The 17,135-nt window shown below is 45.4% G+C and overlaps 52 non-coding genes across 52 annotated transcripts; all 52 read left to right on the top strand.

The window, feature by feature from the left end:
- Nucleotides 1-7: 7 nt before the first annotated feature.
- On the top strand, nt 8-126 carry LOC131283708 (5S ribosomal RNA). Its single transcript, XR_009189169.1, has one exon. It is a non-coding gene; the product is annotated as a 5S ribosomal RNA (ribosomal RNA).
- A 212-nt stretch (nt 127-338) lies between these two features.
- LOC131283705 (5S ribosomal RNA) lies at nt 339-457 on the top strand. The gene has a single exon (XR_009189167.1). It is a non-coding gene; the product is annotated as a 5S ribosomal RNA (ribosomal RNA).
- A 212-nt stretch (nt 458-669) lies between these two features.
- LOC131283704 (5S ribosomal RNA) lies at nt 670-788 on the top strand. Its single transcript, XR_009189166.1, has one exon. It is a non-coding gene; the product is annotated as a 5S ribosomal RNA (ribosomal RNA).
- A 213-nt stretch (nt 789-1,001) lies between these two features.
- LOC131283703 (5S ribosomal RNA) lies at nt 1,002-1,120 on the top strand. The gene has a single exon (XR_009189165.1). It is a non-coding gene; the product is annotated as a 5S ribosomal RNA (ribosomal RNA).
- Nucleotides 1,121-1,334: 214 nt separating this feature from the next.
- Nucleotides 1,335-1,453, top strand: LOC131283702 (5S ribosomal RNA). The gene has a single exon (XR_009189164.1). It is a non-coding gene; the product is annotated as a 5S ribosomal RNA (ribosomal RNA).
- Nucleotides 1,454-1,665: 212 nt separating this feature from the next.
- LOC131283700 (5S ribosomal RNA) lies at nt 1,666-1,784 on the top strand. Its single transcript, XR_009189163.1, has one exon. It is a non-coding gene; the product is annotated as a 5S ribosomal RNA (ribosomal RNA).
- A 212-nt stretch (nt 1,785-1,996) lies between these two features.
- Nucleotides 1,997-2,115, top strand: LOC131283699 (5S ribosomal RNA). Its single transcript, XR_009189162.1, has one exon. It is a non-coding gene; the product is annotated as a 5S ribosomal RNA (ribosomal RNA).
- A 212-nt stretch (nt 2,116-2,327) lies between these two features.
- On the top strand, nt 2,328-2,446 carry LOC131283698 (5S ribosomal RNA). The gene has a single exon (XR_009189161.1). It is a non-coding gene; the product is annotated as a 5S ribosomal RNA (ribosomal RNA).
- Nucleotides 2,447-2,658: 212 nt separating this feature from the next.
- Nucleotides 2,659-2,777, top strand: LOC131283697 (5S ribosomal RNA). Its single transcript, XR_009189160.1, has one exon. It is a non-coding gene; the product is annotated as a 5S ribosomal RNA (ribosomal RNA).
- A 212-nt stretch (nt 2,778-2,989) lies between these two features.
- Nucleotides 2,990-3,108, top strand: LOC131283200 (5S ribosomal RNA). Its single transcript, XR_009188694.1, has one exon. It is a non-coding gene; the product is annotated as a 5S ribosomal RNA (ribosomal RNA).
- Nucleotides 3,109-3,320: 212 nt separating this feature from the next.
- LOC131283696 (5S ribosomal RNA) lies at nt 3,321-3,439 on the top strand. Its single transcript, XR_009189159.1, has one exon. It is a non-coding gene; the product is annotated as a 5S ribosomal RNA (ribosomal RNA).
- Nucleotides 3,440-3,651: 212 nt separating this feature from the next.
- LOC131283695 (5S ribosomal RNA) lies at nt 3,652-3,770 on the top strand. Its single transcript, XR_009189158.1, has one exon. It is a non-coding gene; the product is annotated as a 5S ribosomal RNA (ribosomal RNA).
- A 214-nt stretch (nt 3,771-3,984) lies between these two features.
- On the top strand, nt 3,985-4,103 carry LOC131283693 (5S ribosomal RNA). Its single transcript, XR_009189156.1, has one exon. It is a non-coding gene; the product is annotated as a 5S ribosomal RNA (ribosomal RNA).
- Nucleotides 4,104-4,315: 212 nt separating this feature from the next.
- On the top strand, nt 4,316-4,434 carry LOC131283692 (5S ribosomal RNA). Its single transcript, XR_009189155.1, has one exon. It is a non-coding gene; the product is annotated as a 5S ribosomal RNA (ribosomal RNA).
- A 209-nt stretch (nt 4,435-4,643) lies between these two features.
- Nucleotides 4,644-4,762, top strand: LOC131283691 (5S ribosomal RNA). The gene has a single exon (XR_009189154.1). It is a non-coding gene; the product is annotated as a 5S ribosomal RNA (ribosomal RNA).
- A 214-nt stretch (nt 4,763-4,976) lies between these two features.
- Nucleotides 4,977-5,095, top strand: LOC131283690 (5S ribosomal RNA). The gene has a single exon (XR_009189153.1). It is a non-coding gene; the product is annotated as a 5S ribosomal RNA (ribosomal RNA).
- A 214-nt stretch (nt 5,096-5,309) lies between these two features.
- Nucleotides 5,310-5,428, top strand: LOC131283689 (5S ribosomal RNA). Its single transcript, XR_009189152.1, has one exon. It is a non-coding gene; the product is annotated as a 5S ribosomal RNA (ribosomal RNA).
- Nucleotides 5,429-5,640: 212 nt separating this feature from the next.
- Nucleotides 5,641-5,759, top strand: LOC131283688 (5S ribosomal RNA). Its single transcript, XR_009189151.1, has one exon. It is a non-coding gene; the product is annotated as a 5S ribosomal RNA (ribosomal RNA).
- Nucleotides 5,760-5,973: 214 nt separating this feature from the next.
- Nucleotides 5,974-6,092, top strand: LOC131283687 (5S ribosomal RNA). The gene has a single exon (XR_009189150.1). It is a non-coding gene; the product is annotated as a 5S ribosomal RNA (ribosomal RNA).
- Nucleotides 6,093-6,304: 212 nt separating this feature from the next.
- Nucleotides 6,305-6,423, top strand: LOC131283686 (5S ribosomal RNA). Its single transcript, XR_009189149.1, has one exon. It is a non-coding gene; the product is annotated as a 5S ribosomal RNA (ribosomal RNA).
- Nucleotides 6,424-6,635: 212 nt separating this feature from the next.
- Nucleotides 6,636-6,754, top strand: LOC131283684 (5S ribosomal RNA). The gene has a single exon (XR_009189148.1). It is a non-coding gene; the product is annotated as a 5S ribosomal RNA (ribosomal RNA).
- Nucleotides 6,755-6,968: 214 nt separating this feature from the next.
- LOC131283683 (5S ribosomal RNA) lies at nt 6,969-7,087 on the top strand. Its single transcript, XR_009189147.1, has one exon. It is a non-coding gene; the product is annotated as a 5S ribosomal RNA (ribosomal RNA).
- A 212-nt stretch (nt 7,088-7,299) lies between these two features.
- On the top strand, nt 7,300-7,418 carry LOC131283681 (5S ribosomal RNA). The gene has a single exon (XR_009189145.1). It is a non-coding gene; the product is annotated as a 5S ribosomal RNA (ribosomal RNA).
- A 209-nt stretch (nt 7,419-7,627) lies between these two features.
- LOC131283680 (5S ribosomal RNA) lies at nt 7,628-7,746 on the top strand. The gene has a single exon (XR_009189144.1). It is a non-coding gene; the product is annotated as a 5S ribosomal RNA (ribosomal RNA).
- Nucleotides 7,747-7,960: 214 nt separating this feature from the next.
- On the top strand, nt 7,961-8,079 carry LOC131283679 (5S ribosomal RNA). The gene has a single exon (XR_009189143.1). It is a non-coding gene; the product is annotated as a 5S ribosomal RNA (ribosomal RNA).
- A 214-nt stretch (nt 8,080-8,293) lies between these two features.
- Nucleotides 8,294-8,412, top strand: LOC131283678 (5S ribosomal RNA). Its single transcript, XR_009189142.1, has one exon. It is a non-coding gene; the product is annotated as a 5S ribosomal RNA (ribosomal RNA).
- Nucleotides 8,413-8,624: 212 nt separating this feature from the next.
- Nucleotides 8,625-8,743, top strand: LOC131283677 (5S ribosomal RNA). Its single transcript, XR_009189141.1, has one exon. It is a non-coding gene; the product is annotated as a 5S ribosomal RNA (ribosomal RNA).
- A 212-nt stretch (nt 8,744-8,955) lies between these two features.
- LOC131283676 (5S ribosomal RNA) lies at nt 8,956-9,074 on the top strand. The gene has a single exon (XR_009189140.1). It is a non-coding gene; the product is annotated as a 5S ribosomal RNA (ribosomal RNA).
- Nucleotides 9,075-9,286: 212 nt separating this feature from the next.
- LOC131283675 (5S ribosomal RNA) lies at nt 9,287-9,405 on the top strand. Its single transcript, XR_009189139.1, has one exon. It is a non-coding gene; the product is annotated as a 5S ribosomal RNA (ribosomal RNA).
- Nucleotides 9,406-9,617: 212 nt separating this feature from the next.
- On the top strand, nt 9,618-9,736 carry LOC131283674 (5S ribosomal RNA). Its single transcript, XR_009189138.1, has one exon. It is a non-coding gene; the product is annotated as a 5S ribosomal RNA (ribosomal RNA).
- Nucleotides 9,737-9,948: 212 nt separating this feature from the next.
- On the top strand, nt 9,949-10,067 carry LOC131283673 (5S ribosomal RNA). The gene has a single exon (XR_009189137.1). It is a non-coding gene; the product is annotated as a 5S ribosomal RNA (ribosomal RNA).
- A 209-nt stretch (nt 10,068-10,276) lies between these two features.
- LOC131283672 (5S ribosomal RNA) lies at nt 10,277-10,395 on the top strand. The gene has a single exon (XR_009189136.1). It is a non-coding gene; the product is annotated as a 5S ribosomal RNA (ribosomal RNA).
- Nucleotides 10,396-10,609: 214 nt separating this feature from the next.
- Nucleotides 10,610-10,728, top strand: LOC131283670 (5S ribosomal RNA). Its single transcript, XR_009189134.1, has one exon. It is a non-coding gene; the product is annotated as a 5S ribosomal RNA (ribosomal RNA).
- Nucleotides 10,729-10,940: 212 nt separating this feature from the next.
- On the top strand, nt 10,941-11,059 carry LOC131283668 (5S ribosomal RNA). The gene has a single exon (XR_009189133.1). It is a non-coding gene; the product is annotated as a 5S ribosomal RNA (ribosomal RNA).
- Nucleotides 11,060-11,268: 209 nt separating this feature from the next.
- LOC131283667 (5S ribosomal RNA) lies at nt 11,269-11,387 on the top strand. Its single transcript, XR_009189132.1, has one exon. It is a non-coding gene; the product is annotated as a 5S ribosomal RNA (ribosomal RNA).
- Nucleotides 11,388-11,596: 209 nt separating this feature from the next.
- On the top strand, nt 11,597-11,715 carry LOC131283666 (5S ribosomal RNA). The gene has a single exon (XR_009189131.1). It is a non-coding gene; the product is annotated as a 5S ribosomal RNA (ribosomal RNA).
- Nucleotides 11,716-11,927: 212 nt separating this feature from the next.
- On the top strand, nt 11,928-12,046 carry LOC131283198 (5S ribosomal RNA). The gene has a single exon (XR_009188692.1). It is a non-coding gene; the product is annotated as a 5S ribosomal RNA (ribosomal RNA).
- Nucleotides 12,047-12,258: 212 nt separating this feature from the next.
- On the top strand, nt 12,259-12,377 carry LOC131283665 (5S ribosomal RNA). The gene has a single exon (XR_009189130.1). It is a non-coding gene; the product is annotated as a 5S ribosomal RNA (ribosomal RNA).
- Nucleotides 12,378-12,589: 212 nt separating this feature from the next.
- LOC131283664 (5S ribosomal RNA) lies at nt 12,590-12,708 on the top strand. The gene has a single exon (XR_009189129.1). It is a non-coding gene; the product is annotated as a 5S ribosomal RNA (ribosomal RNA).
- A 214-nt stretch (nt 12,709-12,922) lies between these two features.
- Nucleotides 12,923-13,041, top strand: LOC131283663 (5S ribosomal RNA). Its single transcript, XR_009189128.1, has one exon. It is a non-coding gene; the product is annotated as a 5S ribosomal RNA (ribosomal RNA).
- Nucleotides 13,042-13,253: 212 nt separating this feature from the next.
- On the top strand, nt 13,254-13,372 carry LOC131283662 (5S ribosomal RNA). The gene has a single exon (XR_009189127.1). It is a non-coding gene; the product is annotated as a 5S ribosomal RNA (ribosomal RNA).
- A 209-nt stretch (nt 13,373-13,581) lies between these two features.
- LOC131283661 (5S ribosomal RNA) lies at nt 13,582-13,700 on the top strand. The gene has a single exon (XR_009189126.1). It is a non-coding gene; the product is annotated as a 5S ribosomal RNA (ribosomal RNA).
- Nucleotides 13,701-13,914: 214 nt separating this feature from the next.
- LOC131283660 (5S ribosomal RNA) lies at nt 13,915-14,033 on the top strand. The gene has a single exon (XR_009189125.1). It is a non-coding gene; the product is annotated as a 5S ribosomal RNA (ribosomal RNA).
- A 214-nt stretch (nt 14,034-14,247) lies between these two features.
- Nucleotides 14,248-14,366, top strand: LOC131283658 (5S ribosomal RNA). Its single transcript, XR_009189123.1, has one exon. It is a non-coding gene; the product is annotated as a 5S ribosomal RNA (ribosomal RNA).
- Nucleotides 14,367-14,578: 212 nt separating this feature from the next.
- LOC131283657 (5S ribosomal RNA) lies at nt 14,579-14,697 on the top strand. The gene has a single exon (XR_009189122.1). It is a non-coding gene; the product is annotated as a 5S ribosomal RNA (ribosomal RNA).
- Nucleotides 14,698-14,911: 214 nt separating this feature from the next.
- LOC131283656 (5S ribosomal RNA) lies at nt 14,912-15,030 on the top strand. Its single transcript, XR_009189121.1, has one exon. It is a non-coding gene; the product is annotated as a 5S ribosomal RNA (ribosomal RNA).
- A 212-nt stretch (nt 15,031-15,242) lies between these two features.
- LOC131283655 (5S ribosomal RNA) lies at nt 15,243-15,361 on the top strand. The gene has a single exon (XR_009189120.1). It is a non-coding gene; the product is annotated as a 5S ribosomal RNA (ribosomal RNA).
- A 212-nt stretch (nt 15,362-15,573) lies between these two features.
- Nucleotides 15,574-15,692, top strand: LOC131283654 (5S ribosomal RNA). Its single transcript, XR_009189119.1, has one exon. It is a non-coding gene; the product is annotated as a 5S ribosomal RNA (ribosomal RNA).
- Nucleotides 15,693-15,906: 214 nt separating this feature from the next.
- LOC131283652 (5S ribosomal RNA) lies at nt 15,907-16,025 on the top strand. Its single transcript, XR_009189118.1, has one exon. It is a non-coding gene; the product is annotated as a 5S ribosomal RNA (ribosomal RNA).
- A 212-nt stretch (nt 16,026-16,237) lies between these two features.
- On the top strand, nt 16,238-16,356 carry LOC131283651 (5S ribosomal RNA). The gene has a single exon (XR_009189117.1). It is a non-coding gene; the product is annotated as a 5S ribosomal RNA (ribosomal RNA).
- A 209-nt stretch (nt 16,357-16,565) lies between these two features.
- LOC131283650 (5S ribosomal RNA) lies at nt 16,566-16,684 on the top strand. Its single transcript, XR_009189116.1, has one exon. It is a non-coding gene; the product is annotated as a 5S ribosomal RNA (ribosomal RNA).
- A 214-nt stretch (nt 16,685-16,898) lies between these two features.
- LOC131283649 (5S ribosomal RNA) lies at nt 16,899-17,017 on the top strand. The gene has a single exon (XR_009189115.1). It is a non-coding gene; the product is annotated as a 5S ribosomal RNA (ribosomal RNA).
- Nucleotides 17,018-17,135: the final 118 nt, after the last annotated feature.

The raw sequence follows: 17,135 nt of genomic DNA, 5'->3' as shown, positions 1-17,135 counted from the left end.
CATACTTGTCAACGACCATACCATGTTGAAAACACCGGTTCTCGTCCGATCACCGAAGTTAAGCAACATCGGGCATGGTTAGTACTTAGGTGGGTGACCACTTGGGAACGCCATGTGTCGTTGGCATCCTCAAACTTTTTACACGCCGTTTGGTTGTGTGCGTGTGTGTGGGAATAATATTGTTCCTCTCGTGGAAGGGAAACAAAAAGAAATTACATTCAATGAGTCCTTTTCACCTTGTTGTTGGAAGAACTGAACATTGTGAGAATGTTCTATTTTTAGCTCCGTCCAGCCTCCTTCGACGGCGCTTATGTTGCGAACATAGCAGGAGCATACTTGTCAACGACCATACCATGTTGAAAACACCGGTTCTCGTCCGATCACCGAAGTTAAGCAACATCGGGCATGGTTAGTACTTAGGTGGGTGACCACTTGGGAACGCCATGTGTCGTTGGCATCCTCAAACTTTTTACACGCCGTTTGGTTGAATGCGTGTGTGTGGGAATAATATTCTTCCTCTCGTGGAAGGGAAACAAAAAGAAATTACATTCAATGAGTCCTTTTCACCTTGTTGTTGGAAGAACTGAACATTGTGAGAATGTTCTATTTTTAGCTCCTGGCAGCCTCCTTCGACGGCGCTTATGTTGCGGACATAGCAGGAGCATACTTGTCAACGACCATACCATGTTGAAAACACCGGTTCTCGTCCGATCACCGAAGTTAAGCAACATCGGGCATGGTTAGTACTTAGGTGGGTGACCACTTGGGAACGCCATGTGTCGTTGGCATGCTCAAACTTTTTTACACACCGTTTGTTTGAATGCGTGTGTGTGGGAATAATATTCTTCCTCTCGTGGAAGGGAAACAAAAAGTAATTTCATTCGATAAGTCCTTTTTGCCTTGTTGTTGGAAGAACTGGCCATTGTGAGAATGTTCTATTTTTAGCTCCGTCCAGCCTCCTTCGACGGCGCTTATGTTGCGGACATAGCAGGAGCATACTTGTCAACGACCATACCATGTTGAAAACACCGGTTCTCGTCCGATCACCGAAGTTAAGCAACATCGGGCATGGTTAGTACTTAGGTGGGTGACCACTTGGGAACGCCATGTGTCGTTGGCATCCTCAAACTTTTTTTACACGCCGTTTGGTTGTGTGCGTGTGTGTGGGAATAATATTCTTCCTCTCGTGGAAGGGAAACAAAAAGAAATTTCATTCGATGAGTCCTTTTCACCTTGTTGTTGGAAGAACTGAACATTGTGAGAATATTCTATTTTTAGCTCCGTCCAGCCTCCTTCGACGGCGTTTATGTTGCGAACATAGCAGGAGCATACTTGTCAACGACCATACCATGTTGAAAACACCGGTTCTCGTCCGATCACCGAAGTTAAGCAACATCGGGCATGGTTAGTACTTAGGTGGGTGACCACTTGGGAACGCCATGTGTCGTTGGCATCCTCAAACTTTTTACACACCGTTTGGTTGTGTGCGTGTGTGTGGGAATAATATTGTTCCTCTCGTGGAAGGGAAACAAAAAGAAATTACATTCAATGAGTCCTTTTCACCTTGTTGTTGGAAGAAATGGCCATTGTGAGAATGTTCTATTTTTAGCTCCGTCCAGCCTCCTTCGACGACGCTTATGTTGCGGACATAGCAGGAGCATACTTGTCAACGACCATACCATGTTGAAAACACCGGTTCTCGTCCGATCACCGAAGTTAAGCAACATCGGGCATGGTTAGTACTTAGGTGGGTGACCACTTGGGAACGCCATGTGTCGTTGGCATCCTCAAACTTTTTACACACCGTTTGGTTGTGTGCGTGTGTGTGGGAATAATATTCTTCCTCACGTGGACGGGAAACAAAAAGTAATTTCATTCGATAAGTCCTTTTTGCCTTGTTGTTGGAAGAACTGAACATTGTGAGAATGTTCTATTTTTAGCTCCTGGCAGCCTCCTTCGACGGCGCTTATGTTGCGGACATAGCAGGAGCATACTTGTCAACGACCATACCATGTTGAAAACACCGGTTCTCGTCCGATCACCGAAGTTAAGCAACATCGGGCATGGTTAGTACTTAGGTGGGTGACCACTTGGGAACGCCATGTGTCGTTGGCATCCTCAAACTTTTTACACGCCGTTTGGTTGTGTGCGTGTGTGTGGGAATAATATTCTTCCTCTCGTGGAAGGGAAACAAAAAGTAATTTCATTAAATGAGTCCTTTTCACCTTGTTGTTGGAAGAACTGAACATTGTGAGAATATTCTATTTTTAGCTCCGTTCAGCCTCCTTCGACGGCGTTTATGTTGCGAACATAGCAGGAGCATACTTGTCAACGACCATACCATGTTGAAAACACCGGTTCTCGTCCGATCACCGAAGTTAAGCAACATCGGGCATGGTTAGTACTTAGGTGGGTGACCACTTGGGAACGCCATGTGTCGTTGGCATCCTCAAACTTTTTACACACCGTTTGGTTGTGTGCGTGTGTGTGGGAATAATATTGTTCCTCTCGTGGAAGGGAAACAAAAAGAAATTACATTCAATGAGTCCTTTTCACCTTGTTGTTGGAAGAAATGGCCATTGTGAGAATGTTCTATTTTTAGCTCCGTCCAGCCTCCTTCGACGACGCTTATGTTGCGGACATAGCAGGAGCATACTTGTCAACGACCATACCATGTTGAAAACACCGGTTCTCGTCCGATCACCGAAGTTAAGCAACATCGGGCATGGTTAGTACTTAGGTGGGTGACCACTTGGGAACGCCATGTGTCGTTGGCATCCTCAAACTTTTTACACGCCGTTTGGTTGTATGCGTGTGTGTGGGAATAATATTCTTCCTCTCGTGGAAGGGAAACAAAAAGAAATTTCATTAAATGAGTCCTTTTCACCTTGTTGTTGGAAGAAATGGCCATTGTGAGAATGTTCTATTTTTAGCTCCGTCCAGCCTCCTTCGACGGCGCTTATGTTGCGGACATAGCAGGAGCATACTTGTCAACGACCATACCATGTTGAAAACACTGGTTCTCGTCCGATCACCGAAGTTAAGCAACATCGGGCATGGTTAGTACTTAGGTGGGTGACCACTTGGGAACGCCATGTGTCGTTGGCATCCTCAAACTTTTTACACGCCGTTTGGTTGTGTGCGTGTGTGTGGGAATAATATTGTTCCTCTCGTGGAAGGGAAACAAAAAGAAATTACATTCAATGAGTCCTTTTCACCTTGTTGTTGGAAGAACTGAACATTGTGAGAATGTTCTATTTTCAGCTCCGTCCAGCCTCCTTCGACGGCGCTTATGTTGCGAACATAGCAGGAGCATACTTGTCAACGACCATACCATGTTGAAAACACCGGTTCTCGTCCGATCACCGAAGTTAAGCAACATCGGGCATGGTTAGTACTTAGGTGGGTGACCACTTGGGAACGCCATGTGTCGTTGGCATCCTCAAACTTTTTACACGCCGTTTGGTTGAATGCGTGTGTGTGGGAATAATATTGTTCCTCTCGTGGAAGGGAAACAAAAAGAAATTACATTCAATGAGTCCTTTTCACCTTGTTGTTGGAAGAACTGAACATTGTGAGAATGTTCTATTTTTAGCTCCGTCCAGCCTCCTTCGACGGCGCTTATGTTGCGGACATAGCAGGAGCATACTTGTCAACGACCATACCATGTTGAAAACACCGGTTCTCGTCCGATCACCGAAGTTAAGCAACATCGGGCATGGTTAGTACTTAGGTGGGTGACCACTTGGGAACGCCATGTGTCGTTGGCATCCTCAAACTTTTTTTACACGCCGTTTGATTGTATGCGTGTGTGTGGGAATAATATTCTTCCTCTCGTGGAAGGGAAACAAAAAGAAATTTCATTCGATGAGTCCTTTTCACCTTGTTGTTGGAAGAACTGAACATTGTGAGAATATTCTATTTTTAGCTCCGTCCAGCCTCCTTCGACGGCGTTTATGTTGCGAACATAGCAGGAGCATACTTGTCAACGACCATACCATGTTGAAAACACCGGTTCTCGTCCGATCACCGAAGTTAAGCAACATCGGGCATGGTTAGTACTTAGGTGGGTGACCACTTGGGAACGCCATGTGTCGTTGGCATCCTCAAACTTTTTACACGCCGTTTGGTTGTGTGCGTGTGTGTGGGAATAATATTCTTCCTCTCGTGGAAGGGAAACAAAAAGAAATTACATTCAATGAGTCCTTTTCACCTTGTTGTTGGAAGAACTGAACATTGTGAGAATGTTCTATTTTTAGCTCCTGGCAGCCTCCTTCGACGGCGCTTATGTTGCGGACATAGCAGGAGCATACTTGTCAACGACCATACCATGTTGAAAACACCGGTTCTCGTCCGATCACCGAAGTTAAGCAACATCGGGCATGGTTAGTACTTAGGTGGGTGACCACTTGGGAACGCCATGTGTCGTTGGCATCCTCAAACTTTTTACACGCCGTTTGGTTGTGTGCGTGTGTGTTGGAATAATTTTGTTCCTCTCGTGGAAGGGAAACAAAAAGAAATTACATTCAATGAGTCCTTTTCACCTTGTTGGAAGAACTGGCCATTGTGAGAATGTTCTATTTTTAGCTCCGTCCAGCCTCCTTCGACGGCGCTTATGTTGCGGACATAGCAGGAGCATACTTGTCAACGACCATACCATGTTGAAAACACCGGTTCTCGTCCGATCACCGAAGTTAAGCAACATCGGGCATGGTTAGTACTTAGGTGGGTGACCACTTGGGAACGCCATGTGTCGTTGGCATCCTCAAACTTTTTTTACACGCCGTTTGGTTGTGTGCGTGTGTGTGGGAATAATATTCTTCCTCTCGTGGAAGGGAAACAAAAAGAAATTTCATTCGATGAGTCCTTTTCACCTTGTTGTTGGAAGAACTGAACATTGTGAGAATATTCTATTTTTAGCTCCGTCCAGCCTCCTTCGACGGCGTTTATGTTGCGAACATAGCAGGAGCATACTTGTCAACGACCATACCATGTTGAAAACACCGGTTCTCGTCCGATCACCGAAGTTAAGCAACATCGGGCATGGTTAGTACTTAGGTGGGTGACCACTTGGGAACGCCATGTGTCGTTGGCATCCTCAAACTTTTTTTACACGCCGTTTGATTGTATGCGTGTGTGTGGGAATAATATTGTTCCTCTCGTGGAAGGGAAACAAAAAGAAATTTCATTCGATGAGTCCTTTTCACCTTGTTGTTGGAAGAACTGAACATTGTGAGAATATTCTATTTTTAGCTCCGTCCAGCCTCCTTCGACGGCGTTTATGTTGCGAACATAGCAGGAGCATACTTGTCAACGACCATACCATGTTGAAAACACCGGTTCTCGTCCGATCACCGAAGTTAAGCAACATCGGGCATGGTTAGTACTTAGGTGGGTGACCACTTGGGAACGCCATGTGTCGTTGGCATCCTCAAACTTTTTACACGCCGTTTGGTTGAATGCGTGTGTGTGGGAATAATATTGTTCCTCTCGTGGAAGGGAAACAAAAAGAAATTACATTCAATGAGTCCTTTTCACCTTGTTGTTGGAAGAACTGAACATTGTGAGAATGTTCTATTTTTAGCTCCGTCCAGCCTCCTTCGACGGCGCTTATGTTGCGGACATAGCAGGAGCATACTTGTCAACGACCATACCATGTTGAAAACACCGGTTCTCGTCCGATCACCGAAGTTAAGCAACATCGGGCATGGTTAGTACTTAGGTGGGTGACCACTTGGGAACGCCATGTGTCGTTGGCATCCTCAAACTTTTTTTACACGCCGTTTGATTGTATGCGTGTGTGTGGGAATAATATTCTTCCTCTCGTGGAAGGGAAACAAAAAGAAATTTCATTCGATGAGTCCTTTTCACCTTGTTGTTGGAAGAACTGAACATTGTGAGAATATTCTATTTTTAGCTCCGTCCAGCCTCCTTCGACGGCGTTTATGTTGCGAACATAGCAGGAGCATACTTGTCAACGACCATACCATGTTGAAAACACCGGTTCTCGTCCGATCACCGAAGTTAAGCAACATCGGGCATGGTTAGTACTTAGGTGGGTGACCACTTGGGAACGCCATGTGTCGTTGGCATCCTCAAACTTTTTACACGCCGTTTGGTTGTGTGCGTGTGTGTGGGAATAATATTCTTCCTCTCGTGGAAGGGAAACAAAAAGAAATTACATTCAATGAGTCCTTTTCACCTTGTTGTTGGAAGAACTGAACATTGTGAGAATGTTCTATTTTTAGCTCCTGGCAGCCTCCTTCGACGGCGCTTATGTTGCGGACATAGCAGGAGCATACTTGTCAACGACCATACCATGTTGAAAACACCGGTTCTCGTCCGATCACCGAAGTTAAGCAACATCGGGCATGGTTAGTACTTAGGTGGGTGACCACTTGGGAACGCCATGTGTCGTTGGCATCCTCAAACTTTTTACACGCCGTTTGGTTGTGTGCGTGTGTGTTGGAATAATATTGTTCCTCTCGTGGAAGGGAAACAAAAAGAAATTACATTCAATGAGTCCTTTTCACCTTGTTGTTGGAAGAACTGAACATTGTGAGAATGTTCTATTTTTAGCTCCGTCCAGCCTCCTTCGACGGCGCTTATGTTGCGAACATAGCAGGAGCATACTTGTCAACGACCATACCATGTTGAAAACACCGGTTCTCGTCCGATCACCGAAGTTAAGCAACATCGGGCATGGTTAGTACTTAGGTGGGTGACCACTTGGGAACGCCATGTGTCGTTGGCATCCTCAAACTTTTTTTACACGCCGTTTGATTGTATGCGTGTGTGTGGGAATAATATTGTTCCTCTCGTGGAAGGGAAACAAAAAGAAATTACATTCAATGAGTCCTTTTCACCTTGTTGTTGGAAGAACTGAACATTGTGAGAATGTTCTATTTTTAGCTCCTGGCAGCCTCCTTCGACGGCGCTTATGTTGCGAACATAGCAGGAGCATACTTGTCAACGACCATACCATGTTGAAAACACCGGTTCTCGTCCGATCACCGAAGTTAAGCAACATCGGGCATGGTTAGTACTTAGGTGGGTGACCACTTGGGAACGCCATGTGTCGTTGGCATCCTCAAACTTTTTACACGCCGTTTGGTTGTGTGCGTGTGTGTGGGAATAATATTGTTCCTCTCGTGGAAGGGAAACAAAAAGAAATTACATTCAATGAGTCCTTTTCACCTTGTTGTTGGAAGAACTGAACATTGTGAGAATGTTCTATTTTTAGCTCCTGGCAGCCTCCTTCGATGGCGCTTATGTTGCGGACATAGCAGGAGCATACTTGTCAACGACCATACCATGTTGAAAACACCGGTTCTCGTCCGATCACCGAAGTTAAGCAACATCGGGCATGGTTAGTACTTAGGTGGGTGACCACTTGGGAACGCCATGTGTCGTTGGCATCCTCAAACTTTTTACACGCCGTTTGGTTGTGTGCGTGTGTGTTGGAATAATTTTGTTCCTCTCGTGGAAGGGAAACAAAAAGAAATTACATTCAATGAGTCCTTTTCACCTTGTTGGAAGAACTGGCCATTGTGAGAATGTTCTATTTTTAGCTCCGTCCAGCCTCCTTCGACGGCGCTTATGTTGCGGACATAGCAGGAGCATACTTGTCAACGACCATACCATGTTGAAAACACCGGTTCTCGTCCGATCACCGAAGTTAAGCAACATCGGGCATGGTTAGTACTTAGGTGGGTGACCACTTGGGAACGCCATGTGTCGTTGGCATCCTCAAACTTTTTTTACACGCCGTTTGGTTGTGTGCGTGTGTGTGGGAATAATATTCTTCCTCTCGTGGAAGGGAAACAAAAAGAAATTTCATTCGATGAGTCCTTTTCACCTTGTTGTTGGAAGAACTGAACATTGTGAGAATATTCTATTTTTAGCTCCGTCCAGCCTCCTTCGACGGCGCTTATGTTGCGAACATAGCAGGAGCATACTTGTCAACGACCATACCATGTTGAAAACACCGGTTCTCGTCCGATCACCGAAGTTAAGCAACATCGGGCATGGTTAGTACTTAGGTGGGTGACCACTTGGGAACGCCATGTGTCGTTGGCATCCTCAAACTTTTTTTACACGCCGTTTGATTGTATGCGTGTGTGTGGGAATAATATTCTTCCTCTCGTGGAAGGGAAACAAAAAGAAATTTCATTCGATGAGTCCTTTTCACCTTGTTGTTGGAAGAACTGAACATTGTGAGAATATTCTATTTTTAGCTCCGTCCAGCCTCCTTCGACGGCGTTTATGTTGCGAACATAGCAGGAGCATACTTGTCAACGACCATACCATGTTGAAAACACCGGTTCTCGTCCGATCACCGAAGTTAAGCAACATCGGGCATGGTTAGTACTTAGGTGGGTGACCACTTGGGAACGCCATGTGTCGTTGGCATCCTCAAACTTTTTACACGCCGTTTGGTTGTGTGCGTGTGTGTGGGAATAATATTCTTCCTCTCGTGGAAGGGAAACAAAAAGAAATTACATTAAATGAGTCCTTTTCACCTTGTTGTTGGAAGAACTGAACATTGTGAGAATGTTCTATTTTTAGCTCCTGGCAGCCTCCTTCGACGGCGCTTATGTTGCGGACATAGCAGGAGCATACTTGTCAACGACCATACCATGTTGAAAACACCGGTTCTCGTCCGATCACCGAAGTTAAGCAACATCGGGCATGGTTAGTACTTAGGTGGGTGACCACTTGGGAACGCCATGTGTCGTTGGCATCCTCAAACTTTTTACACGCCGTTTGGTTGTGTGCGTGTGTGTGGGAATAATATTGTTCCTCTCGTGGAAGGGAAACAAAAAGAAATTACATTCAATGAGTCCTTTTCACCTTGTTGTTGGAAGAACTGAACATTGTGAGAATGTTCTATTTTTAGCTCCGTCCAGCCTCCTTCGACGGCGCTTATGTTGCGAACATAGCAGGAGCATACTTGTCAACGACCATACCATGTTGAAAACACCGGTTCTCGTCCGATCACCGAAGTTAAGCAACATCGGGCATGGTTAGTACTTAGGTGGGTGACCACTTGGGAACGCCATGTGTCGTTGGCATCCTCAAACTTTTTACACGCCGTTTGGTTGAATGCGTGTGTGTGGGAATAATATTCTTCCTCTCGTGGAAGGGAAACAAAAAGAAATTACATTCAATGAGTCCTTTTCACCTTGTTGTTGGAAGAACTGAACATTGTGAGAATGTTCTATTTTTAGCTCCGTCCAGCCTCCTTCGACGGCGCTTATGTTGCGGACATAGCAGGAGCATACTTGTCAACGACCATACCATGTTGAAAACACCGGTTCTCGTCCGATCACCGAAGTTAAGCAACATCGGGCATGGTTAGTACTTAGGTGGGTGACCACTTGGGAACGCCATGTGTCGTTGGCATCCTCAAACTTTTTACACGCCGTTTGGTTGTGTGCGTGTGTGTGGGAATAATATTGTTCCTCTCGTGGAAGGGAAACAAAAAGAAATTACATTCAATGAGTCCTTTTCACCTTGTTGTTGGAAGAACTGAACATTGTGAGAATGTTCTATTTTTAGCTCCGTCCAGCCTCCTTCGACGGCGCTTATGTTGCGAACATAGCAGGAGCATACTTGTCAACGACCATACCATGTTGAAAACACCGGTTCTCGTCCGATCACCGAAGTTAAGCAACATCGGGCATGGTTAGTACTTAGGTGGGTGACCACTTGGGAACGCCATGTGTCGTTGGCATCCTCAAACTTTTTACACGCCGTTTGGTTGTGTGCGTGTGTGTGGGAATAATATTGTTCCTCTCTTGGAAGGGAAACAAAAAGAAATTACATTCAATGAGTCCTTTTCACCTTGTTGTTGGAAGAACTGAACATTGTGAGAATGTTCTATTTTTAGCTCCGTCCAGCCTCCTTCGACGGCGCTTATGTTGCGGACATAGCAGGAGCATACTTGTCAACGACCATACCATGTTGAAAACACCGGTTCTCGTCCGATCACCGAAGTTAAGCAACATCGGGCATGGTTAGTACTTAGGTGGGTGACCACTTGGGAACGCCATGTGTCGTTGGCATCCTCAAACTTTTTACACGCCGTTTGGTTGTGTGCGTGTGTGTTGGAATAATTTTGTTCCTCTCGTGGAAGGGAAACAAAAAGAAATTACATTCAATGAGTCCTTTTCACCTTGTTGGAAGAACTGGCCATTGTGAGAATGTTCTATTTTTAGCTCCGTCCAGCCTCCTTCGACGGCGCTTATGTTGCGGACATAGCAGGAGCATACTTGTCAACGACCATACCATGTTGAAAACACCGGTTCTCGTCCGATCACCGAAGTTAAGCAACATCGGGCATGGTTAGTACTTAGGTGGGTGACCACTTGGGAACGCCATGTGTCGTTGGCATCCTCAAACTTTTTTTACACGCCGTTTGGTTGTGTGCGTGTGTGTGGGAATAATATTCTTCCTCTCGTGGAAGGGAAACAAAAAGAAATTTCATTCGATGAGTCCTTTTCACCTTGTTGTTGGAAGAACTGAACATTGTGAGAATATTCTATTTTTAGCTCCGTTCAGCCTCCTTCGACGGCGTTTATGTTGCGGACATAGCAGGAGCATACTTGTCAACGACCATACCATGTTGAAAACACCGGTTCTCGTCCGATCACCGAAGTTAAGCAACATCGGGCATGGTTAGTACTTAGGTGGGTGACCACTTGGGAACGCCATGTGTCGTTGGCATCCTCAAACTTTTTACACGCCGTTTGGTTGTGTGCGTGTGTGTGGGAATAATATTGTTCCTCTCTTGGAAGGGAAACAAAAAGAAATTACATTCAATGAGTCCTTTTCACCTTGTTGTTGGAAGAACTGAACATTGTGAGAATGTTCTATTTTTAGCTCCGTCCAGCCTCCTTCGACGGCGCTTATGTTGCGGACATAGCAGGAGCATACTTGTCAACGACCATACCATGTTGAAAACACCGGTTCTCGTCCGATCACCGAAGTTAAGCAACATCGGGCATGGTTAGTACTTAGGTGGGTGACCACTTGGGAACGCCATGTGTCGTTGGCATCCTCAAACTTTTTACACGCCGTTTGGTTGTGTGCGTGTGTGTTGGAATAATTTTGTTCCTCTCGTGGAAGGGAAACAAAAAGAAATTACATTCAATGAGTCCTTTTCACCTTGTTGGAAGAACTGGCCATTGTGAGAATGTTCTATTTTTAGCTCCGTCCAGCCTCCTTCGACGGCGCTTATGTTGCGGACATAGCAGGAGCATACTTGTCAACGACCATACCATGTTGAAAACACCGGTTCTCGTCCGATCACCGAAGTTAAGCAACATCGGGCATGGTTAGTACTTAGGTGGGTGACCACTTGGGAACGCCATGTGTCGTTGGCATCCTCAAACTTTTTACACGCCGTTTGGTTGTGTGCGTGTGTGTTGGAATAATTTTGTTCCTCTCGTGGAAGGGAAACAAAAAGAAATTACATTCAATGAGTCCTTTTCACCTTGTTGGAAGAACTGGCCATTGTGAGAATGTTCTATTTTTAGCTCCGTCCAGCCTCCTTCGACGGCGCTTATGTTGCGGACATAGCAGGAGCATACTTGTCAACGACCATACCATGTTGAAAACACCGGTTCTCGTCCGATCACCGAAGTTAAGCAACATCGGGCATGGTTAGTACTTAGGTGGGTGACCACTTGGGAACGCCATGTGTCGTTGGCATCCTCAAACTTTTTACACGCCGTTTGGTTGTATGCGTGTGTGTGGGAATAATATTCTTCCTCTCGTGGAAGGGAAACAAAAAGAAATTTCATTAAATGAGTCCTTTTCACCTTGTTGTTGGAAGAAATGGCCATTGTGAGAATGTTCTATTTTTAGCTCCGTCCAGCCTCCTTCGACGGCGCTTATGTTGCGGACATAGCAGGAGCATACTTGTCAACGACCATACCATGTTGAAAACACTGGTTCTCGTCCGATCACCGAAGTTAAGCAACATCGGGCATGGTTAGTACTTAGGTGGGTGACCACTTGGGAACGCCATGTGTCGTTGGCATCCTCAAACTTTTTACACGCCGTTTGGTTGTGTGCGTGTGTGTGGGAATAATATTGTTCCTCTCGTGGAAGGGAAACAAAAAGAAATTACATTCAATGAGTCCTTTTCACCTTGTTGTTGGAAGAACTGAACATTGTGAGAATGTTCTATTTTTAGCTCCGTCCAGCCTCCTTCGACGGCGCTTATGTTGCGAACATAGCAGGAGCATACTTGTCAACGACCATACCATGTTGAAAACACCGGTTCTCGTCCGATCACCGAAGTTAAGCAACATCGGGCATGGTTAGTACTTAGGTGGGTGACCACTTGGGAACGCCATGTGTCGTTGGCATCCTCAAACTTTTTACACGCCGTTTGGTTGAATGCGTGTGTGTGGGAATAATATTGTTCCTCTCGTGGAAGGGAAACAAAAAGAAATTACATTCAATGAGTCCTTTTCACCTTGTTGTTGGAAGAACTGAACATTGTGAGAATGTTCTATTTTTAGCTCCGTCCAGCCTCCTTCGACGGCGCTTATGTTGCGGACATAGCAGGAGCATACTTGTCAACGACCATACCATGTTGAAAACACCGGTTCTCGTCCGATCACCGAAGTTAAGCAACATCGGGCATGGTTAGTACTTAGGTGGGTGACCACTTGGGAACGCCATGTGTCGTTGGCATCCTCAAACTTTTTTTACACGCCGTTTGATTGTATGCGTGTGTGTGGGAATAATATTCTTCCTCTCGTGGAAGGGAAACAAAAAGAAATTTCATTCGATGAGTCCTTTTCACCTTGTTGTTGGAAGAACTGAACATTGTGAGAATATTCTATTTTTAGCTCCGTCCAGCCTCCTTCGACGGCGTTTATGTTGCGAACATAGCAGGAGCATACTTGTCAACGACCATACCATGTTGAAAACACCGGTTCTCGTCCGATCACCGAAGTTAAGCAACATCGGGCATGGTTAGTACTTAGGTGGGTGACCACTTGGGAACGCCATGTGTCGTTGGCATCCTCAAACTTTTTACACGCCGTTTGGTTGTGTGCGTGTGTGTGGGAATAATATTCTTCCTCTCGTGGAAGGGAAACAAAAAGAAATTACATTCAATGAGTCCTTTTCACCTTGTTGTTGGAAGAACTGAACATTGTGAGAATGTTCTATTTTTAGCTCCTGGCAGCCTCCTTCGACGGCGCTTATGTTGCGGACATAGCAGGAGCATACTTGTCAACGACCATACCATGTTGAAAACACCGGTTCTCGTCCGATCACCGAAGTTAAGCAACATCGGGCATGGTTAGTACTTAGGTGGGTGACCACTTGGGAACGCCATGTGTCGTTGGCATCCTCAAACTTTTTACACGCCGTTTGGTTGTGTGCGTGTGTGTTGGAATAATTTTGTTCCTCTCGTGGAAGGGAAACAAAAAGAAATTACATTCAATGAGTCCTTTTCACCTTGTTGGAAGAACTGGCCATTGTGAGAATGTTCTATTTTTAGCTCCGTCCAGCCTCCTTCGACGGCGCTTATGTTGCGGACATAGCAGGAGCATACTTGTCAACGACCATACCATGTTGAAAACACCGGTTCTCGTCCGATCACCGAAGTTAAGCAACATCGGGCATGGTTAGTACTTAGGTGGGTGACCACTTGGGAACGCCATGTGTCGTTGGCATCCTCAAACTTTTTTTACACGCCGTTTGGTTGTGTGCGTGTGTGTGGGAATAATATTCTTCCTCTCGTGGAAGGGAAACAAAAAGAAATTTCATTCGATGAGTCCTTTTCACCTTGTTGTTGGAAGAACTGAACATTGTGAGAATATTCTATTTTTAGCTCCGTCCAGCCTCCTTCGACGGCGTTTATGTTGCGAACATAGCAGGAGCATACTTGTCAACGACCATACCATGTTGAAAACACCGGTTCTCGTCCGATCACCGAAGTTAAGCAACATCGGGCATGGTTAGTACTTAGGTGGGTGACCACTTGGGAACGCCATGTGTCGTTGGCATCCTCAAACTTTTTTTACACGCCGTTTGAATGTATGCGTGTGTGTGGGAATAATATTGTTCCTCTCGTGGAAGGGAAACAAAAAGAAATTTCATTCGATGAGTCCTTTTCACCTTGTTGTTGGAAGAACTGAACATTGTGAGAATATTCTATTTTTAGCTCCGTCCAGCCTCCTTCGACGGCGTTTATGTTGCGAACATAGCAGGAGCATACTTGTCAACGACCATACCATGTTGAAAACACCGGTTCTCGTCCGATCACCGAAGTTAAGCAACATCGGGCATGGTTAGTACTTAGGTGGGTGACCACTTGGGAACGCCATGTGTCGTTGGCATCCTCAAACTTTTTACACGCCGTTTGGTTGAATGCGTGTGTGTGGGAATAATATTGTTCCTCTCGTGGAAGGGAAACAAAAAGAAATTACATTCAATGAGTCCTTTTCACCTTGTTGTTGGAAGAACTGAACATTGTGAGAATGTTCTATTTTTAGCTCCGTCCAGCCTCCTTCGACGGCGCTTATGTTGCGGACATAGCAGGAGCATACTTGTCAACGACCATACCATGTTGAAAACACCGGTTCTCGTCCGATCACCGAAGTTAAGCAACATCGGGCATGGTTAGTACTTAGGTGGGTGACCACTTGGGAACGCCATGTGTCGTTGGCATCCTCAAACTTTTTTTACACGCCGTTTGATTGTATGCGTGTGTGTGGGAATAATATTCTTCCTCTCGTGGAAGGGAAACAAAAAGAAATTTCATTCGATGAGTCCTTTTCACCTTGTTGTTGGAAGAACTGAACATTGTGAGAATATTCTATTTTTAGCTCCGTCCAGCCTCCTTCGACGGCGTTTATGTTGCGAACATAGCAGGAGCATACTTGTCAACGACCATACCATGTTGAAAACACCGGTTCTCGTCCGATCACCGAAGTTAAGCAACATCGGGCATGGTTAGTACTTAGGTGGGTGACCACTTGGGAACGCCATGTGTCGTTGGCATCCTCAAACTTTTTACACGCCGTTTGGTTGTGTGCGTGTGTGTGGGAATAATATTCTTCCTCTCGTGGAAGGGAAACAAAAAGAAATTACATTCAATGAGTCCTTTTCACCTTGTTGTTGGAAGAACTGAACATTGTGAGAATGTTCTATTTTTAGCTCCTGGCAGCCTCCTTCGACGGCGCTTATGTTGCGGACATAGCAGGAGCATACTTGTCAACGACCATACCATGTTGAAAACACCGGTTCTCGTCCGATCACCGAAGTTAAGCAACATCGGGCATGGTTAGTACTTAGGTGGGTGACCACTTGGGAACGCCATGTGTCGTTGGCATCCTCAAACTTTTTACACGCCGTTTGGTTGTGTGCGTGTGTGTTGGAATAATATTGTTCCTCTCGTGGAAGGGAAACAAAAAGAAATTACATTCAATGAGTCCTTTTCACCTTGTTGTTGGAAGAACTGAACATTGTGAGAATGTTCTATTTTTAGCTCCGTCCAGCCTCCTTCGACGGCGCTTATGTTGCGAACATAGCAGGAGCATACTTGTCAACGACCATACCATGTTGAAAACACCGGTTCTCGTCCGATCACCGAAGTTAAGCAACATCGGGCATGGTTAGTACTTAGGTGGGTGACCACTTGGGAACGCCATGTGTCGTTGGCATCCTCAAACTTTTTTTACACGCCGTTTGATTGTATGCGTGTGTGTGGGAATAATATTGTTCCTCTCGTGGAAGGGAAACAAAAAGAAATTACATTCAATGAGTCCTTTTCACCTTGTTGTTGGAAGAACTGAACATTGTGAGAATGTTCTATTTTTAGCTCCTGGCAGCCTCCTTCGACGGCGCTTATGTTGCGAACATAGCAGGAGCATACTTGTCAACGACCATACCATGTTGAAAACACCGGTTCTCGTCCGATCACCGAAGTTAAGCAACATCGGGCATGGTTAGTACTTAGGTGGGTGACCACTTGGGAACGCCATGTGTCGTTGGCATCCTCAAACTTTTTACACGCCGTTTGGTTGTGTGCGTGTGTGTGGGAATAATATTGTTCCTCTCGTGGAAGGGAAACAAAAAGAAATTACATTCAATGAGTCCTTTTCACCTTGTTGTTGGAAGAACTGAACATTGTGAGAATGTTCTATTTTTAGCTCCTGGCAGCCTCCTTCGACGGCGCTTATGTTGCGGACATAGCAGGAGCATACTTGTCAACGACCATACCATGTTGAAAACACCGGTTCTCGTCCGATCACCGAAGTTAAGCAACATCGGGCATGGTTAGTACTTAGGTGGGTGACCACTTGGGAACGCCATGTGTCGTTGGCATCCTCAAACTTTTTACACGCCGTTTGGTTGTGTGCGTGTGTGTTGGAATAATTTTGTTCCTCTCGTGGAAGGGAAACAAAAAGAAATTACATTCAATGAGTCCTTTTCACCTTGTTGGAAGAACTGGCCATTGTGAGAATGTTCTATTTTTAGCTCCGTCCAGCCTCCTTCGACGGCGCTTATGTTGCGGACATAGCAGGAGCATACTTGTCAACGACCATACCATGTTGAAAACACCGGTTCTCGTCCGATCACCGAAGTTAAGCAACATCGGGCATGGTTAGTACTTAGGTGGGTGACCACTTGGGAACGCCATGTGTCGTTGGCATCCTCAAACTTTTTTTACACGCCGTTTGGTTGTGTGCGTGTGTGTGGGAATAATATTCTTCCTCTCGTGGAAGGGAAACAAAAAGAAATTTCATTCGATGAGTCCTTTTCACCTTGTTGTTGGAAGAACTGAACATTGTGAGAATATTCTATTTTTAGCTCCGTCCAGCCTCCTTCGACGGCGCTTATGTTGCGAACATAGCAGGAGCATACTTGTCAACGACCATACCATGTTGAAAACACCGGTTCTCGTCCGATCACCGAAGTTAAGCAACATCGGGCATGGTTAGTACTTAGGTGGGTGACCACTTGGGAACGCCATGTGTCGTTGGCATCCTCAAACTTTTTTTACACGCCGTTTGATTGTATGCGTGTGTGTGGGAATAATATTCTTCCTCTCGTGGAAGGGAAACAAAAAGAAATTTCATTCGATGAGTCCTTTTCACCTTGTT

Source organism: Anopheles ziemanni, chromosome 2, assembly GCF_943734765.1.
Source record: "Anopheles ziemanni chromosome 2, idAnoZiCoDA_A2_x.2, whole genome shotgun sequence".
NCBI classification, from domain to species: domain Eukaryota; kingdom Metazoa; phylum Arthropoda; class Insecta; order Diptera; family Culicidae; genus Anopheles; species Anopheles ziemanni.
Note: the sequence above shows the minus strand (reverse complement) of the source record. Positions and strands in the feature narration are given on the sequence as shown.